At 36.5% G+C, this 20,945-nt stretch overlaps 1 protein-coding gene across 2 annotated transcripts in view; it reads left to right on the forward strand.

Moving 5' to 3' along the window:
* The first annotated feature begins 202 nt into the window (after window positions 1–202).
* Window positions 203–20,945, forward strand: part of LOC128985142 (catenin alpha) — a 129,158-nt gene continuing 108,415 nt past the window's right edge. For both annotated transcript variants that reach the window (XM_054404531.1, XM_054404526.1), the window contains exon 1: window positions 203–320. The gene's annotated coding sequence lies outside the window, so the exon portion shown is untranslated. The remainder of the gene's footprint in view (window positions 321–20,945) is intronic.

Raw genomic sequence — 20,945 nt, forward strand, 5'->3', positions numbered from 1 at the left:
TTCGATACGTTATTGGCTATAGGTGTAATACACCTGGTGTATCGATACGGGCATATCGATACACTCCCACGTATCGATAGAAAATATCGATATTTTGAGGTCCTTGTATCGATATCTGTATCGATACGCACAACACTAGGGAAGGGGCAGTATTCGGCGATTCATGATTCATTCGCGATACGTCATACGCATACGAGTCATACGCATACGTCACTTCAGTCTACCAGGAGTAGCCAAGAACTGTCATTTTTGCTGTTGCTGTCAATTCACCCAGAAATTTTAGTGTCAAATTTGGACTTTCTTTGTTTATTAGAACTGAGGTATGTGTGATTATTACTGTGTTATGTGTAATGTTTTCAAATCCAAAGCACTGTTAGAAAGTTTGCAATACCTGTACAATAATTACCTACTTTATTCGGCTACTTTTTCGTAGGAGTAAACTTAACTTAATCTTTATGTATAGGTAGGCTATCCTGTATATCGCAGGGCTTATTTCATTATATCACTTCATTGTATCTGACTTATTAGATTTTCAATGGGCATAAAATTGGTCACCCTTTACATTTATCTAAGGCTCTACATTTTTGCAAGCCTTATGATGTGGACATTCTTTCCCCTCACCCCTCACCACACATCGGTGAAAACAACAGCTATCAATGATGCTCCCTTCACTAAGTTATGTCTTCTTCAGCACCCTAATGCCAATGGTTAAGTTGTAACTTACTCACATGGTTAGTTGAAATTCCCTCCTAGGACTACCTATAGTTATCTTACTAATATTATAAATGTGTAAGTTTGTGTGTTTGTTTGAAGTTCAATCACGCATAAACCACTGGACGGATTGGGCTGAAATTTGGCATGATGATAGCTCACATTCCCGATTAACATAACTTATAGGCATATTCGTTACTTGTTACTTGTGGGTGTTCGCCTCCGCTGTCCTTAAGAAAGGGGGCTCGTCCAGATTTATTTCTTCACATCATCTTTAGTCATCAATAGCCTCAAAGAAATCTTTTATTTTGTATAGGGTCTTGTTGAGAAGAAGTCTTTAAGTTTATTTTTAAAGCCGTTTGTGTTTTGAATATTTTTTAATTGATCTGGGAGGTGGTTGAAAAATTTTAGTCCTATGTAGTTTGGATGGTTTTGAGATTTTTTAAGTCTATTGTTGGTAGGTTAAATTGTTGTTTTCTTCTTGTGTTGTGGTCATGTATGTCTTCTCTTCTATTGTTGTTTGATGTTAGGGAATGGATGATGGTTTCGTAGAGATATAGATGGATATGACTGTTAAAATTTTATTGTTGATAAAGTATGGTTTACAGTGTTCTTCAACTTGCAGATCATTAATTGCTCTTATAGACTTCTTCTGGACAGTTAGTATTTGGTCTAGGTAGATTTGCGGTGCCGCTCCCCAGGCTATAATACCAAATCTTATGTGGGAAGAAATTAGAGCGTGGTATGTTCAAGACCATGCACAAAATGATACAAAGCAAACCAATGCAGTTCATGCAAAATGCATGCACTATGCAAAAACAGCAAACAGGCTGTTCAGAGGAAAACTTACTTAACTATAATTACAGTGTCAAAAAACTCTTTTAATTTGAAAAAAGGATTTTCAATCAGCCAGTCTAATATTGCGGTTTGGAAGTTCTTTCTTTCCAGATTTCTCACATGACCAGGAAGGTGATTGAACAGTTTTATTCCTGAAACAGGGTATGACCTAGCTCTTTTATCAGTTCTGGACCTAGGAATGACAAGCTTAGCACTAAACCTAGTGCCATGATTGTGCACTGAACTGGTTACATGTAAATCATTCATGCTGTTCTTAATACTAACAAGGCATTGGAATATATACATATTTACAACTGTCAGAATTCTTTGTCTCTTAAACAAGGGCTTACTGTGTTCTTTATAGTGAGCATGACAGAGTATCCTTACTGCCTTCTTTTGCAGTATTTCAAGTAAGTATTTAAGTATTTCAGTCGCAGGATCTTTTCAACATTGGGTGTGTGGCCCCACAAAATTAACCCATAGGATATGTGAGGTTGGAAAAATGCAAAGAAGGACATTCTAAGGGTACTTTGTGGCAATTGGTCACTTAGACGTCTTAAAAGATGCACTACTCTACTTAGTTTAGTACAGACTTGGCTTATGTGGTCTTTCCAATTGAGACAGTGGTCAAGGGTTATACCAAGGAGTTTGACAGGCTCTTGGAAAGGAACAATCTGGGAATCACATAGGCTAAATGTTATGTACTGTGTTTTCTCATTATTGAGCACTAATTTATTGTCAACAAACCAATTTGAGGCTGACTCAAAAATCTTAACAGACAGCTCTGCTTGTTCACGGGTCGCTTTACATGATATAAGGGAAGTATCATCTGCATATAACATGTAATTACCTTAAAGTCTGGTATAGAGGTCATTGATTGTCACTAAGAATAACAGAGGTCCCATAATGGAACCTTGCGGAACCCCGTGTCTTACAGCTAATGGTTTGGATGTAATACCATTCCAACTTACAACCTGTTGGCGATCACTGAGGTAGGATTTGACCAATCTCAGAGCACTGCCTTCTAGGCCATATTTTCCCAATTTCAGGAGCAAAATTTCATGTGACACGCAATCGAAAAGCGCGAGAGAGGTCACAAAGTATTACGGAGGTAGATTTCTTAGACTCAAAAGCATCAACAATTAATTGTACAATAGAATCAACAGCCAATATAGTGGATTTGGCTTTCCTGAAGCCAAATTGACCAGGCACTAGAACGCTGTGTGCTTCAAGGTGGTCATACAATTGAGCAAACATAATAGCTTCAAACAGTTTAGAAAATACAGGAATCAACGATATTGGTTGATAACTTGCAACATTGTCACGGGACCCTTTTTTATAGACAGGCACAGTTCTAGAGACTTTTAATGGAGCAGGAAAAATACCTACTAAAAAGCATACATTAACCAAATGGGCTAGTATAGGTGCCAGTGCCCACACAATGTGTTTCAAAAGATTAGGTGTCATGCCATACACATCTTTACTGTTAGAGAGTTTAAAGCCCAAAACAGCATTAATAATGTCTTGGACCGATACATGTTTCCATTCAAAAGTAGGTGCACCATTAGGTATGCTTGACAGGATCACAGGAGAGGATTGCATTACATTTGGAATGGTTGACAAGATGGACTCAACAGACTCAACAAAGTACGAATTGAATTCATCAGCAGATGCAAAAGACGGATCAAGAATATCAGATTTTGTTTGAGGTCTATTTTGATTTATTAAATTCCAGGCCGCCTTACAGGGATTGGAAGCCCCTGTTATGTATGCAGCATTTGAGTTGATCTTTGCATCCCTCACATTCTTATGGTATTGTGTTCTGAGCAGCTTAAGCAAGTTAGACAGATCAGGTCTTACACTAACTAAGTCATTAACTAAAGTTATCATGTTCTTTAGCCTAGAGAGTTCAGGGGTATACCAGTCCTTAACAACAGGCAAACCATTATTTTTAGAAACCCCTGACTTGCCAACATGCACCTCTTCCAACATGCACCAATTATAAATATCTTGGAGTTGTGTTTGATTCAAAATTATCATGGGCAGATCACGTGTCATACTTAAACAAAAAGTTAAGAAAACTAATTTTTGCTTTTCGCAAACTGCACCATTTTCTTGAAATAGATGAAATTAAAAATGCATATTTTGCTTATGTACAGTCGCTGCTTGAGGGGGGGATAATTGCCTGGGGCTGTGCTTACAGCAATATTCTACAACCTCTTGTTGTAACACAAAAGGCAATCATAAAAGCGGCACTGGGCAAGGGTAGGCAATACTCGTCGGATGCTCATTTCACCGAAACGAATGTACTTGATTTAACGCAAATATACATCAGAACAGTTTCGATGTTTATTTTCAAACATCATGAGTCAACTCTTTGATCGTCCACAACATGACCATAATACTCGACATGCACTAGGCCAAGGCATACGCTTACCAAGATTTACAAAGACATTTTCTACAACAAATTGCTATTACATTGCACACATCATTTACTCTAACCTTCCACTAGACTTACGAGACTATGACAGACACTCAATTACAACTTACAAAAAACACATTGTTCACTGGCTAAAACTCATTGGGAGGGATGGAGCTAATAGATTATTAGTTTCCATATACAGACAATAGGTGACAGCTGATTCATGAGTCAACTCTTTGATCGTCCACAACATGACCATAATACTCGACATGCACTAGGCCAAGGCATACGCTTACCAAGATTTACAAAGACATTTTCTACAACAAATTGCTATTACATTGCACACATCATTTACTCTAACCTTCCACTAGACTTACGAGACTATGACAGACACTCAATTACAACTTACAAAAAACACATTGTTCACTGGCTAAAACTCATTGGGAGGGATGGAGCTAATAGATTATTAGTTTCCATATACAGACAATAGGTGACAGCTGATACAGCGTGTGTTTGTGTTTGCACGCGTGTCTGTGTGAGCGTGTGTGTGTGTGTGTGTGTGTGTGTGGGGGGGGGGGGAGGGGGGCGTTTTGGGGGGTTAATGGTAGGGGAAAGTCAACGAGTCAACCTGATATCATTTTATCTATGTTCCAGTGTGATTTGCCAAAATTCCGCTAGCGCTTTGTAATCATGCCACGATGCCAGTAATTACAAGTATTTTGTTTTGTTTCTTATTATGTATAAAACTTTCTTTTTCTTTCATATTAAAGTATAATAAAATGACTCACTCCCACGCACGGGTTCTCCCATGTGGGATTAATTTCGTATAGTTCAAGTTAGGCCTACTCAGTTATATTCTTATGGTAATCTGATATTATGTAAATACCCCCGCCGCAGCAAACCTGCAGACTAAGCGAATTTCAACTTGTCTGATTATATTTATACTAAAATATTTCTATAAATAAGACATAGGTTATTTATTTCCTATTTAAATAACATTAGATTTAACGAGTGCTTAGGTTTGCTGCTACGGGGAAGGTAAAAAGTGTTTTTTGACCATAAGTCAATAGTATAGGATGAAATAAATAAATTTGCATAATGTTATCAATATTTATCCATAAACAAGTAAAGTACAACAATTTTTCATTTTCTCCATAAGAATAACATGGGAATTTTAAATTACACTATTTTTGAATTTTCTCCGTGACAGTTAGGCATACAACAGCGCTTCAATATAATAAATTATTTCTTTTTTAAGCTCTACATAATGGTTTAGAAAGAAATTGCAAATTTTTTTGTTTTTAGGGTCAAAAATGGGAAAATCCCATTTTTACCCCATAAAACCCCCCATAAACCCCTGTTCCCATGGGCCGATTCTGCTGGATCGCAAACTCGTTCGAATAAATGTAGGTTTACACCTTTGTACCAAATTTCATCAAAATCGGATCATTTTTGCTCGATATGCGCTAACGGACATATATATATATATATATATATATATATATATATGAATTTGAACGGATGGTGTTTTTGGCCTCTAGGGACCTCAAAACGAAAAAAAAAATCGGTCCCGCGTCCAGGTCTTACCATGAGTACTACGGTTAGCTTATTCCCTATATGGGAAATTCGCTAAAACTGAAAAAAATGATTATTTTATACGAAATAAAGACATTTTGATTTGATTTGATTTGACCTTTTGATCAAATTTGCCGCCAATGCTTTGATTTCATCAAACCAGAAATGTGCATTCAGTTCTAGGTATTCTATAAGTTTAAATTCTGCCTCCTCACTGTAGACTCTGAAGGATACCACTTTTGAGGACACCTGGTGATGTTGATCCACATTCGGAGTAGTGACCGACAGCAGAACATGCTTGTGATCTGCAATACTGCCCACACTTACTGCAGCCACATAGTCCCATCTGTCCAAGTTGGTTAGAAAAGTGTCCAAAGATGCAGGACCCCTAGTTGGTTCGATGATTGAAGGGAATATATTAAAAGTTCGCATCAAATTTACAAAATCAGACGTGTGGTTGTCAGAGCTAAGCAAATTGATATTATGATCAGTTCCAATCACCACAAAGAGGCCTAAGGTTGTAAGGTAACTTAGACAAAGTTCAAGCAATTCAACAATCCATGTTTCCATTTTCCCACAGGTTGATTTTATTTTTTGTTTAGTGTTGTTAGTATAGTAGGTTACTTTGACTATTTGCTGTCTATTGGAGAGATAACTTTTTAGCCACGTTTTAACCCTTGCTTTAACAATCAAGCAATCCATGTTGTTGGATATGTAATTTATTGTTGGAGTTTAAGAATTTCATTATTTGTATGTGGATTACTTTTTCTAGATATTTAGATAAGGTTGGAAGTATGGCAATTGGTCTATAATTTTCTATATTGGGTTTTTTCAGATTTCTTGTGTTTTGGGTATACTAATGATATTTTCATTTTGTCTGGTACTGTAGATTTGGCTATGGAGGAATTTATGATATGTAGTAGGGGATGAGCTATTTCATCTTGGCAGTGATGTATAAGTTTCCCAGACAGGTCATCTATTCCTGCTGTATTATTATGTTTTATGGATTTGAATAATTTTTTTAGATCTTGTTCTGAGACTGGTTCAAATTGCTCCAGCATTGGTTGTAAGTTGTTCTGAAAGTTGTTGGTTGGGGTGTTTAGGAGTTTTGTAGGTCCGGTTGTTTTCCCTATGTTGATAAAAAATCATTGAAAGAGTCGGCAATATCTTTTGGGTTGGTTATAATTATGTTGTTTAGTTTTAGGCTTTTGTTCTTGAGATCTGAGGTCTTATTTTTCTTTCTTTCTTCGTTAATAATTTTCCAGGATTCTTTGGATAGGTTTGATGCGTTGATATCCTGTGAGTAACATACTCCTTTTTTGCTTGGATGACTTTGATCATAGGCCTTTTTCCGCCTAATATACTCATTTTTGTGGTTATTTTGGTTCGTAGTGAGGTATATGTTTTTTGCTTCTATGGTGTCTTTTCTATGTTGTTGTATGGTTTTGGTCATGACGTATGCTTGCTTTTTTTTTGGATGATATATTCTTATCTCAAAAATCCTTTCGGGCTCCGCCCCAGTGGCTCTGTGGTTCCCCATGTTAACCTTATGAGTATTCATATTTAAAGGGAATTAAAGAATTTAGTCAGCTATGTTTCAACAAAAAAAGTTGGTTCTATGATATGCAAAAAAGCATTAAAAAGTTATAAGATTTACCAATAGGGTGCAACACTTTAATTTTTTTGGCATTTATGTAAACAGCTAATTTGAACTAAGCAGCAAGAAAAAACTGTGATACACAATGAGAACTGTCAAAATAGTAACTGTTTAATGAGGTTACGATATATCCAAGTGATATATCCAAACGATATATCCAATGAAATAATCAATATTTTCATTCAGTTATTTTTGACAACAGATGTATGTAAGTGTACCCTTATCCAGACATGATAGGACTAGGCCTACAATTTTCTTGCCAGTCACTTCTCCCAATCTGTGTTAAGTGTTAATAGATGCTTATGATAAACATTAACCCATCCAAACATGTAAGCCTTTAGAATTTTCATTGTACAATAATTATGTAGCATTGTCAGTAAAAACAAATTTAATGATTAACAATATAGTGCATTAAATAGACATGATACATAAAGTATGTTATGAATCTCAACACATTTTTTTATGGACCCATTTAAAGAGATCATGAAAGCTTTTTGGCCAATCAGCCTCATTAAGAATCCAAATAATGACGAGAGCAGTAAAAATGACTTAAGCCATAACCATGGTAACAACAGGACAGCATGGGAGTTGTAGATTCCCATGAAAAGACAACAATAAATGGTCCACTCAATAACAGCAGTCACAAGTTTGATGTCTCTCTCCTTCTCTTCACTTACTGATTTTTTCTTGTCTTCAGAAGTCATTGGCCAGATACTGTTGGAAAGTATTGGTCCATCAACTACAATACGGTAGATATCCATTGCTGTCACCAGGAGGCCAAATATTGCTATTACCATACAAAACTTGCTCAAGGGAAAAATGTAAAAACAACAAAAATCAGGCAAATAACTAAAGAGGCCTGTATGTCCAAAAGATCCAATGTAGTGTTTCGATTTCCAAAAAAAATAATTGCATGACATTTTTTGTAGGCTAATACCCACTTTTTAACTGAAATTTAGACTGGAACTAATTACAGTTAGTAGCCTATACTTTAATCGATTAACTTTAGTTGCTATGGTTATATTACTGTAATACAAAGTGTAGTTAAAAGAAGGTTTAATGACAACCTACTTAATTCATTTATTTTTAATGACACCTTGTTTACTGACCCTAAATGTAGGCCTACCTAACAGTCAAAACCCTAGACTGTTTGTTTCTTAACGTTGACCTTCTGTTAGGACGTACCCTCGATTAGTAGACAAATGACATTGCAACTGGATCCAGAATCAATAATTGCCTGTATTGAACAGACAACCTGACAATTGAAAGCCAATAAGACCTACTTACTGTAACCACTTGGATTTAAAATCATCTTTTAATTTATTTAAACTCAACATTTTGGTTACACTGATCAAAAAACCGAATTTTATCATATAATGAAAGCATCAAAACATATCCTTTATTAACTTGTAAATTATTTTAAATAACAGCCTATAACTTACAGTTATTTTCCTTTGTGGGATTTTTTTTGTTATGCAATGGGTCTAAAAAATATTTTGTAAAACAATCCTGATAGTAATAAAATGGTGCACTGTTTATACTTTCTTTTAGCTGCTGACCTGCAGCTACTGCGATGCAATAAGTACCGTACATTGAGTAAAATGGGTGTTTTTATGTATGGCACTGCAGCCTGCTCGTTTGTTTCAGCCCAAAAGTCTGCAGCGACTGATTTACAAATTGTTTCTAGGGACAGTTAGAAAAATTCTTACAGGAGTATTTTTTATGCACTGTGGCACATCTGCTCCTTATAAGTGCTGCGAGCCCATATGAATAAAATAGATTAGGTATTTTTTCAGATTTTTTGTAATTTGAGTTTTGACCATTTGAACTCATTTGTACTGGACTGACAGTCTTGTCAACTGGTTCTCTGCTTTTCCTTAAAAACAAATTTAAACTTTCGCCTTTTTACCTATAGAGAAGTGATTAGACTAATTAGGTAAGGTGCGGTATGCTAGAGTACTAGATCATACCACTGAAATGTTTAAAGCTTAAATGTATATATACAGTGGTCGGTATGAGGGGGAACACAGCGGAGTGGAGTTCTGGTACCTCGCTTTGGAAAAGATAAAATTATTGGCATAAATAGGTACTTTTTTTATAGAGGGCCAGGCTTTAAGTAACCATGGGATTGCAGCGCAGCTAGAACAGCTTATTGTGCACCCTCATTCACAGGTCCTCATTGTTTGTCAAATCCCAGGTCCTTTGTGAACCTTGAGATCCTTTTGACTATGGTGACCCGTTCTGCCCTTTGATCTCCAGTCGATAGGCCAAGGGATCTCATGCGCAGACCTTGTAGGGCTGGGCACATAAATATCACGTGGAATGCTGTCTCCTCCTCCTCTCCACATTTCCTACATAAGAGGCTTTCAACTTGAATTCCCATCTTGTGTAAATGTCCACGGAATACCCAATGGCCGCTTGTAAAGCCAACCACCTTCCGCAGGGTCTTCCTTCCTACTCAGCCCAAGGGCTTCTGCCGCTATCGCACCTGTAGGTGCCTTCAGCATTCTCTTTGACTGTACATTTCCTTCTGTTCTTTCCCAGTTCCTTCGATGTTCTATGCCCATCCACTGGCGAACAGCTCTCCGTGCTGTGCTGTAAGCAATGCCACACGTCGGCTCTGGACCCATGAGCTTTCAGCTCCTTTGTTTGCCCACTTGTCAGCTCCCTCATTGCCAGCAATACCTTTGTGCCCTGGAACCCAACTAAGGATGATCCTGTTGGTCTTTCCCAGGGCTTTCATGGCTCGATGACAGTCCCATACAGCCTTGGAGGTAAAGTCGAAACTGTCAAGTGCCATTAGTGCTGCTTTGCTGTCTGAGTTCATGTATACAGTGTGGCCTATAAGACCGCGCTTAAAACACACTCTCGCACACTCAGACAGGGCAACCACTTCTGCCTGGAATACAGTGACCATTTTTCCCAAACTTACGCAGAACTGCGCCTTGGGTCTGACCCCATATATTCCAGCCCCCGTGCCCGTTGGCTTTTTCGAGCCATCCGTATACCAGGTGATCCCCCTTTTCATGTATTCAGGTTCACCCTTATCCCAGGCATCCCTGTCAACAATGTTGACATTGTATGGTTTTTCTAGATCTGTGATCTTCACCATCCTGTCTGGTAGCATAGGTACTTTTGGTCGTGATTGTTTGTGATATTCAAATAAACTTACGACCAAATAAGTAAGAAAAAAAAATTATTAGAAGAGTTACAAAGTGTACGTATTCCTCTAGAAAACCAATAACAACAATAATAAATAATAGTTGCTAAGACATCAGCTGACGCTACATACTAATCGCTTTAAATAGGTTACAGTTCCGGAACCTCTATTTTTACAAATCGAGCACTGTATATATATATAGATTAAGGTTTAGCCACAATTCTTGGATGTGAATGGCTAAAAATATATGAATATCTTAAAATTACTTTCATCTAATGGATAATTTGAGCTTGGTAAAGATTGCTAATAAAGAAAGACTTAGGCCAACAGACAAATACTCAAGAATTCAGTGATATTTTTGAAGATAGAATTGGCAGAATACGTTATTATATCCATTGGGAAAATTACATCCAAGAGAAAATGCTGTACCTAATAGGCCTACTCGATTAAGGGTAAAGTCAAGAATGAATTGATGAAATATTTAGGTCCATAAAGATGGTCCCCCCATTTAAGTACTAACGTTAAAAATGGTACCAATCGTTAGTGCTGAAATCTCCAACGTTAGTGCTCTTTTGGTTCAAGTGTTATTATTAAAAAAAACTGTGGGTGGGGCCAACTTTATATAAAATTAGCCCCCCCCCCCCCAGTACAAAAAATTGAGCGCTAACATCAAAAATGGTACCAATCGTTAGTGCTGAAACCCCCAACGTTAGTGCTCTTTTGGTTCAAGTGTTATTATTACAAAAATGTGGGTGGGGCCAACTTTATATAAAGTTAGCCCCCCCCCCCAGTACAAAAAATGAGCGCTAATGTCAAAAATGGTACCAATCATTAGTGCTACGTTAGTGCTGAAATCCCCAACGTTTAGCGCTCTTTTGGTTCAAGTGATATTATTAAAAAACTGTGGGTGGGGCCAAACCAATATTTAGATAATTCTGAAATATTTAGGCCTATCAAAATAAGAGGTGGTAAATACTTCAGAATATTAGATATGCATAAAGCATGTCTTCATATGCCGATAGATGATTACTTCAAGATAGATTCAGGGCCCTGCGCCTATCTTTAAATCAAAACATCAAACTCGCAAAGAAAAATTATTATAGGGGTAAAATTTCAGAATCTAACAGGGATCCAAAATTGTTTTGGGGCATAGTTAGTGAAATATCAGGCAGGAATTGCTCTAAGGACCATTTTCCATTTGAAAAAGTTTTACCTGGTTCTTAGAATAATGCGAACATGAAGAGCAAACAATTTCAATAAGTTCTTTACATCAGTAGGTTCTAAATTGGCCAACTCAATCAATTCAGCTGGGGCTCCAGTCGTAAACGACGCTGACTTTTCACTCGACACAAATTTCACATTCAACACGGTCACACACACTGACATAGAACGTTACGTCCAGGGTCTGCGCGGAGGGTCTGCACCTGGTCATGATGGTATCTCGGCCTTTGTTCTTAAAGAAAACGTCCACTCTCTATGTGCTCCTCTTCTGCACATTGTCAATCTTAGCCTGACATCTGGTATATTCCCAAACGAGCTGAAATTGGCCAAGATCATTCCAGTGCACAAATCCAATGATTTCACAGACATGAATAACTATCATCCGATTTCTTTGTTAAGTGTAATTGCTAAGCTATTAGAGAAAATTTCTAAAGACCAACTTGTTTTTTACCTCCACCAGTGCAATATTTTAAGTGAAAATCAGTATGGTTTCAGGAGTGACAAAACATATCTGATGCTTTATTTGATATTAATAAATGCAATAATGAGGCAATTTATGGCAACAAACGAAGTATGTTAATATTTTTAGACTTGAAAAAAGCTTTTGACTCAGTGGATAGAAGTCGATTGTTGCATAAACTTGAGCTTGTCGGGGTGCGCGGCATCTCGCTCGCTTGGTTCAGCAGCTACCTCTCTGAGGTATTTACTCAGGGGAGGTATAGAAGAGGCTACGATGACAGCTGAGGGCTTCTTATTAGCTGAGGGAACGCCATTACCGTAACAAAACGTTCAACAGCCATCGGCCTCGGTGGTCTATTGGTTAACATGCCAGGCTGATATACTGTAGGTCCCGGGTTCGAATCCCGCTGGTAGCTTTAACTTTTTGTCCAAGATTTTTTTATTATCAGCAAGTTTGGTTGGTTTGGTTTGGTTATTATTGTTTAATTTTATTATTAAGTCATTATAAAATTTTAATTGAGCAATTTCTAGTTTTATTTAATAAACAGAATTATTTTTCCGATTACTAAACTTTTGTTATATTATTTCTTTATCAGCAAGTTTGGTTAGTTCGGTTAGGTTATGATAGTTTAATTTTATAATTAAAAAATAGTAAAATTGAATTGGAGGCATTTATAATTTTATTTTATGAACAGAACTATTTTTGCGATTAGTAAACCTTCATTGCCAAAGTGCTCTCTACTACAGCGCTGTTCACGGAGGAATTTTGAACTAAATGCCTCATTTGTACCTCCCCTAAGTCAGACCCCCTCTCTGATAGGCTACAAACTGTCGCACTTGGTGAAGTGTCAAGCGATGTTTTTCCAGTGGAGTATGGTGTGGTCCAGGGTTCGACCCTTGATCCTGTTTTATTCCTCATTTATATTAATAATATTTCTAAAATTTAAACAGAAGGAAAATTAACATTATTTGCTGATGAACCGGAGCATCCTGGGAGGAGGTTAAAAACAAGGCTGAATCAGACCTCTAAAAATGGCTTGACCAAAATGTATTGTCTCTTAATATATCTAAAACCAAATTCATGCCATTTCCATTACGTAAGATAACCGAATACAAACTTGATAACCTATCTATTCATGTCTGTGGAAATCATTCCAATAACTCTTGTTTTTGTAGCAAAATTGAAAAAGTTGATTCATACCAACTGGTTCTCTTGGTATTGTTTTTGATTCAAAGATGAAATGGTCGGAACATGTTGAATATCTAAAATACCCCCGCCGCAGCAAACCTGCAGACTTAGCGAATTTCCATTTCCCTGATTGGATTTACACTAAAATGTCTCCTTAAAAATATCACATTTATTCCCTATTTAAACAGAATTAGTTTAGTGAGTACTTAGGTTTGCTGCAACAGGGAGGGTAAAAAAGTTTTTTTTTTATGTAAAACGTTAAAAGGTACTGTAGTTTAGTAAGAAATTAATGTATTTTCCAAATTCGATCAAAATATGTTCATAAACAAGCAAACTACAACAGTTGACTTATTCTCCATAAGAATAACATGGGAATTTAAAATTAACATTTTTTTGAATTTTCCCCGTAACAATTAGGCGCATAATAACGCTTCAATATACTAAATTATTAGTTTTTTTAAGCCCTACAAAATGGTTTGGATAGAAATTGTGAAATTTTGCGTTTTTAGGGTCAAAAATGGGAAAAACATATTTTTACCCCATAAAACCCCGTTAACATAGTCCGATCATGCTGGTTCGCGAACTCATTCAAGTTTATCCCGCCTTACACCTTCAAACCAAATTGTATCAAAATCGGACAAAAATTACTCAAGTTATTGTGCGGATGGACACACACATATATATATTTATATATATAGATATACACAAATTTGAACGAATGGTGTTTTTGGCCTCTGGGGACATCAAAATGAAAAATTAAATCGGTCCCGGGCCTAGGTCTTACTTTGAGTCCTACGGTAATAGCTACTTCCCTATAGGGAAATTCACTAAAATAAATTACGTAAATATATTTATGCATTTAGGCAACTTAGTGATATTCTGGAAGAGCAAGAAATTAAAATAGCATACTATGCATATGTTCAATCATTGTTGTCTTTTGGAATTATTGCTTTTGGTGGTGCTTACAAAACTATCTTGCAATCTGCTTTTGTTGTGCAGAAAACAATACTTAAAGTTGCTTTTAAAAAACACTTTAGATATTCAACTGACGACTTTTTTGTAGAATCAAAAGTTTTGACAGTCAGGCAGTTATTTTTAAAATTTATTTTAGTTCAAATGTACAAAAACTTTGATAATTGTGATGCTTAGCGCCACTATTTTATATAGTGCCACACAACAAAATCGCCTGCCATTCTGATCAGCGCGCCCCTTTCGGTCTGTCGCTTGCTTTTTCCAAGAAACAGTCAAGGAGCTACGGAACGGAGATTTCCTCCGTCTTGTCTGTCGCCGGCTTTCCTTGGATATACTGATCATCCGTTTCTCATCTCACCATGCCCTTGTTAAATCAGGATAAGTCCATAATTATTAAGTAGTTTTAGGATTAAGATGACAGGCTATTTTAATTATTTAAGGGAAAGCCGGCAGGCTTTCGCCCCATTCGCAGAAATGTAAATTCCAAAATTATGATTACCTCGCTTAACAAGGTAATCATTCCTAGACATGCAATAGTCACCACGGTGAAAGTTTAAGTATTAAATCATTCAGGAATCGCCTTATGAGTCCAAATTGGTTCAATAAGGAGTTAGGACGCAATTGACCTATTTTATCATCATCTCAATTTTACACTATTTAGCAGTTTAGTTTGGAAGGTTAGCTATAGTTCCATTGCTAGTTAAATTATAAGTAATCAAAGCTGGCTTGGCCTGCTTCTGGTCCGGGTAAAGATTTCCGCCCTCTGGTTCCCCAACAACGTTTCCTATTAAATTGTCATTTTAAGATGGTAGTAGAGGATAGCACGTTCTTAATTGCAACATGCTAGGGTCCTCCAGGCCTTAGCACCCAAAACAGCCAATTACAGTAGACCTCCTCTTAATCGACCCTAATGGGACCCGACCTAGGTCGGATAACTCAAAAGGTCGGATAAAACAGGAAATCCCTAAAATCATAACATAATGAAGTGCTATTCATTTGGAATTATATAATCGTTATTTTGAAGTCATACTTGCGTTTTTTATAAAATAAAGTACTCTTATCTCCTTTTTCATATTGATAGAAAAGTCACAAATAAACACAAAACACGGTTAAGTCAAATAGGCCTACTTTCAGTGAAATATATTATAATACTAGACAAGAGTCAATAAAATTTCTATTTTAATAACTTTAGTACTGTAATGTTTTAATGGATGCTTTCCAAAAACATCGTAATACAGTACTGAACCTTTTGTCGACATTAAAGATACAAGCGACCATTTTGTTACAAAACAGGACGTTTATTTATAGCCTCTCACTGGAGGCTCGAGGCACAAAAACTATCTTGACCTTGGAGTTGTTAACCCCCCTTCCCTGCCTTCCCTACAAGTTGCGTTGTTTGTTTACTCCGGCGATAAGATAATCAGTAATCAGTTCTCAAAATCGTAACGCACTTTATGATGTTATAAATTTGCCTCACAGATAACAAATCAGATCAGATGTGCTCGAGCTACGAACGATGATGACAAACTGACAATAGGCTATGCTATATTTTTTGTGATCAACACAAAATAACTTATTGTTAGTCATATCCTGTGGAGATAAGCGTATGGTTCAGTTCTCATCGCCTAGCGTGGGAGCGGAAATGCCGAGATTCCTAGAAAGCGGCGGTTAAACCGAGCTGCTCTCCAAGCAAGGTCGGTTAAAACAAACTGTATTATTTTACGATCGAAGGTGGATAATCCGATTATCGGTTAATACGAGGTCGGTTAAGAGGGGGTCTACTGTAGCTACACATTTCACTTAATTACAATCAATACATCACATCACCACAGAATTCATAACCTAGTTTCCGCCCCGGTTCCACCAAAAGGCTACAAAATATTTTTATTACTCATCCCCACAATACGCGCTTTTCTCGAAATGTTGGTATAAATGTTCCACAAACTTTAAAATCATTTTCACATACGAATTGCTTTCACTTTATCAAAATGTCAACATTCTAAATTCACCCTCTCTCTCTCTCTCTCTCTCTCTATTTAAGAAGCATGTTGTAGGGTGGCTTGTAGGACTGAGTTCAGAGGAAACCGAGGCCATTATCGCTTTGGGCAGACCTGACCTTTGACCCTACACTCCACTACACAATCACTGATACACATCCTTCACTGACTGACCAACACACCACACTCCACCTCTCCTCTTCAATCTTCACCAGATGTTTATAAATTACTTTAGTTTGCATAAAGAGTTTTTTATCGCCAATTTAATTCCAGAACACAAAAAATTCAGTTTCAAGCAAGAAATTGTTTTTTTTTATTTAAAATTATACGAATTATTTTTTGTTTTCCTATAAATTTTTTACCTCCCATCTAAATTAACCTTTTCGCAACTCGAGTCTACGCACAGGCCCTGCCTATGTAGACTTTTTCCTTTGTTATAGAAGGTATTTTTTTGCCCTTTTTTCGCTTTATTTCTACAGAATATAATTTCTGTTTTGTTATCTAGTTAGTAATGTTTGCTGTATTATATTTAAGTAAAAAAAAAAAAAAATACAATGTACTTATTTGTATAATTTATGGGAAATCATTCATGAAGAAAGTGCATTGCTTCAAACCCTAAGTAATCACAAGGGACAATACAAAGTAAAACGTCTCATGTTTGGAGTCAAGACTGCATCTTTGGCAAATATTTATGGACAAGTTACTTGGAAATCTAGACTGAGTCTCATGTTTTTACCGCGGGTCTCATGGTAAGACCTAGGCCCGGGACCGATTTACTTTTTCATTTTGTTGTCCCCAGATGCCAAAAACACTATTTGCTCAAATTTTTATATACCTATGTAGGCCTATAAGGGTTAGTAAAAAGTCTGGAAACCCCTTGTTAATTTTTTAACGGCCCATACTAGAAAAACTAAACTCGGCACACCTTTATGGCATGTTATGAAAAACAGTACTTTTTGGGCATAACCCCCACTTGGTGTACATCCCCAAAATGGGGGATTTTGGGGGAAACTCAAAAATTTCAAATGGTAAGACCCATTGAGCGACCCCTAATTTTGAAGGTCCTGGTAAAAGAAAACCAACAACACAAACTATCTCAATCCAGTAAAAAATGGCAGCCAATATATATATGTGTGTGTGTGTCCGTGAACGCGATAACTTGAGTACCTAATTTTTGTCCGATTTCGATTAAATTTGGCTTGAAGGTGTAAGGCAGGATAAACTTGAATGAGTAAGGCAGGATAAACTTGAATGAGTTCGCAAACCAGCATGATCGGGCTCTGGGGACAGGGTTGTATGGGGTGTTTTATGAAGTAAAAATTGTTTTTTCTAATTTTTTACCCTCAAAACAAAAAAAATCCTAATTTCTCTCTAGACCATAAAGAGCTTAAAAAAACAAATAATTTAGTATGTTAAAGTTTTTTGGTACGGTTATTAGAAAATTCAAAAAATATTGTAAATTGTTGTAGTTTGCTTGTTTGTGGATATATTTTTATCAAACTTGGCAAATTTTGCTATTTTACACTAGGCTATTAATATTTTACTCAAAATACACTTTGTTAGCGTCCCTGTGGACTCAAAACCTAGATACTCTTTAACCTTATGGTATTGAAATAGATTAAACTGAAAATCAAATCAGGCAAATGGAAATTCGCTTATTCTGCAGGTTTGCTGCGGCAGGAGTATTTGATAACATTATACTTCTATTTATATTATTCTTACTTTATTTTTAAATTGGTTAAAGGATTAATTATTTAGGTTGCCTACTAATCATGCTTTAAAATTTATTTGGAAAGTTAGGTTCATAACAATACTATATACAAACGATTCTATTTTATTCTTTCAATTTAAAGGATTTAGGAATTTTTCAATTAGGATTTGGATTTTTCAATGGAAGTTCCTAGATTGCTGTACTAAGAAGAAGTCAGTTTAAAGAATAACGAGAATTGTTCGTAAGTTATTTGATACTTACTTGATACTTGTAGGTATTCCATTAGTAGCACGGGTGTGCCATGGTCGTCAAAGTTTTGGCCTATTCTTGATTTAAAAACTCTTCTACTGAGTAGTAAGGCCTAGTGGTTAAATATTCTTTAAGCTTGGATTTAAACTTCTCCACATCTTCAATTTCCCTTATGCCTGCTGGAATTTTATTGTAAATTCTTATGCATGTAGGTCTTGGTCCATCTCTCACTAAACTGGATGAAACTTGTGGTACATGTAACATTTCCTTCTGCCTCGTTAAATAGTTATAGATTTGTTGATTTTTCGGAAAATGTTCTGGCTTCCTTTTAACTGTCACTGCAGACTCAAGAATGAACAGAGCAGGCAGTGTGAGTATTTTCAGTTGTATAAAGATTGGTTTACAATGTGATAAGTAAGGTTTTCTCACAATTGTTATTACTATGCGTTTTTGAAGCAAAAATATACGCTCCGCCAAAGGACTATTCCCCCAAAATATCACACCATAATTCGTTATGCTATGGAAGCATCAAAAATAAACTTTCAACAGTACAGCTTGATCAACTATCAATTGCAGCCTACGTACCATGTGACACACAGCTTTCAGTCTTGCTGCTCATGAACTGCTACCATGTCACTGGCTATTGTCAGACCAAGATACTTAATAGAGTCATCTACAACAATACTAGCTGCCTCAAGGCGAAGTAGTGGGGTGCTTTCAGGCTTCTTACGGTTGTAGAATTGTATAGCCTTAGTTTTACCCCTATTCAGTATAAGATCGTTTTCTTTACACCATACGCTCATTTCATTTAGGCCAGTTTGCGCCTTGTCTCTTAGCCTACCCAGGTCACTGTCCTGCACTAAAGTGACTCACATCATCAGCAAAGAGCCACACTTTACCTTTAGTTAAAAAATCAGGTAAATCATTGACATAGATCAGAAACAATACTGGTCCAAGGTTGGAGCCTTGCGGCACTCCGGTGTTTATGACAGGGGAAACTGTAGAACGGTAGTTTCTAGTTAGTCCATCAGAGCCTGAATATTTTATTGTTATAATCTGGTGTCGGTCCTGTAGATAGGTAGAAATCCATTGGAGTGGCTTACCTTTAATTCCAATATTTGTCACTTGGGAGAGAAGGTCAAAGGCCTTTGTCATGTCATAAAACAAGCACAGGGATTCTTCCAACACATCCAGGTTGTCATGTACGGAGACTAATAAATCAAAAATTGCATCAGCTGTTGAACTGTTTTTTCTAAATCCATATTGTTGTGGCGATAAAAGATTGTTATGTGATAAAAAAGGATTTAGTCTTTTAAGGAAAATTATTTAAAAAATCTTAGAAAATGTACTTTGGACCGCCACTGGCCTGTAGTTTTTTACTTGACCTTTCTCATCCTTTTTGTGGATAGGAATCCTTGGATGTTTTTAGTTTACTAGGAAAAACTCCATTTTAAAAGGATTTATTTATGATTTTAGCAAGTGGTTTAGCAATTGATTCTTTTTATGACTTTATGAGGAAGCAAGGGATATCATCTACTCCAGAGCTTTTTGTAAGATAACCTCCATTACCTCACTTTCAGTAGTAGGCCATAAGCGGAAATCCTCCGCACCATCACCAACACCCGATATCAGAGGCTCCTCTTCACTTGTTCCAGTCAGTTTTAATACCTCTTCTACAAAGTAATTATTAAATACATTTGCAACACTAACTGGATTAGTTATGTGCTCGTCATTCAGTTTCAAAGTTAAATTAACATTATTTACAAAATTATCATCACAAGTTAAACTTTTTACTATCTGCCAAGATTCCTTGCTAACATTTTTAGCATTACCTATTTTAGAATTGTAGAACTCTTTCTTGGTACTATTTAGGAGTTTGGCATGTTGATTTTTAGCATTCAAGTATTCTGTTTTTGAATTAGTATTAGGCCTATTCAAAAATGTTGTGTAAAACTCGTCAAAAATAAAATCCACACTCGGATTTTCGTTATCAATTTGCCAGTCTTGAGTTGCCATCATTCTTGCAAACAGTTCCAGAGATGAGCTATTATTTTCCTCTTCTCAATGGTTTTCTTGATAAGGCTGTGTCTCATGGCGGGATTAATTTTGAGGTACAAAATATTATGGTCAGACAGTAAGGCTGGCAGTGCCCCAGAAACATATCAGCTTTCATCCAAACTAGTAATAAAATAATCAATCTGTCTAATACTTTCCTCTGTTACTCTGGTAGGGGTTTTTAAGGATAGGCTACATGTAGGCCATATGAGTTTATCATACTCAGAGTATCGTCTAGGATTTCAATAAAAATTAGAAAGTTTTCTTTTTGAGGTGGTCGATAAACATTAATCAAAACTATTTTATTTTTACCAGTAGTAACAGCTATCCCACAGCATTCAAAAATATTTTCCAGAGATTTAGAATATAAGCTATTTATGGGGTTTACTTTAAGTCTGGTATCCATTAAAGAAAATATTGCCACGCCACCACCTAACTTGTTTTTCCTTGTCTGGAGTTACAGTCACAGTCAAGAGAGCTAGTTCAAATCTGAGACATAGCAGTCTTTACCTCATCCACTACAATTCTCTTAATGGGTCTTGTGTCTTCTTCTCTACTCAATGGGTCCAATTTGTCTTGTCATAGTATTTGGAAACGTTGTAAAACAAAACTAATGCTCCCTCCAAGTATAAATTACGTTCTGTGATTAGATTTCTGTGGTCTCCGTCATCAACCACCATTTAAGTCCCTCACCAGTTGACGAGCAGGAATGGAGTAAAGTGTTTGGACG

This window comes from Macrosteles quadrilineatus, unplaced genomic scaffold, assembly GCF_028750875.1.
Source record: "Macrosteles quadrilineatus isolate MER2022 unplaced genomic scaffold, UCM_ALF_1.0 Scaffold_1__1_contigs__length_201487025, whole genome shotgun sequence".
In the NCBI taxonomy this organism is placed as follows: domain Eukaryota; kingdom Metazoa; phylum Arthropoda; class Insecta; order Hemiptera; family Cicadellidae; genus Macrosteles; species Macrosteles quadrilineatus.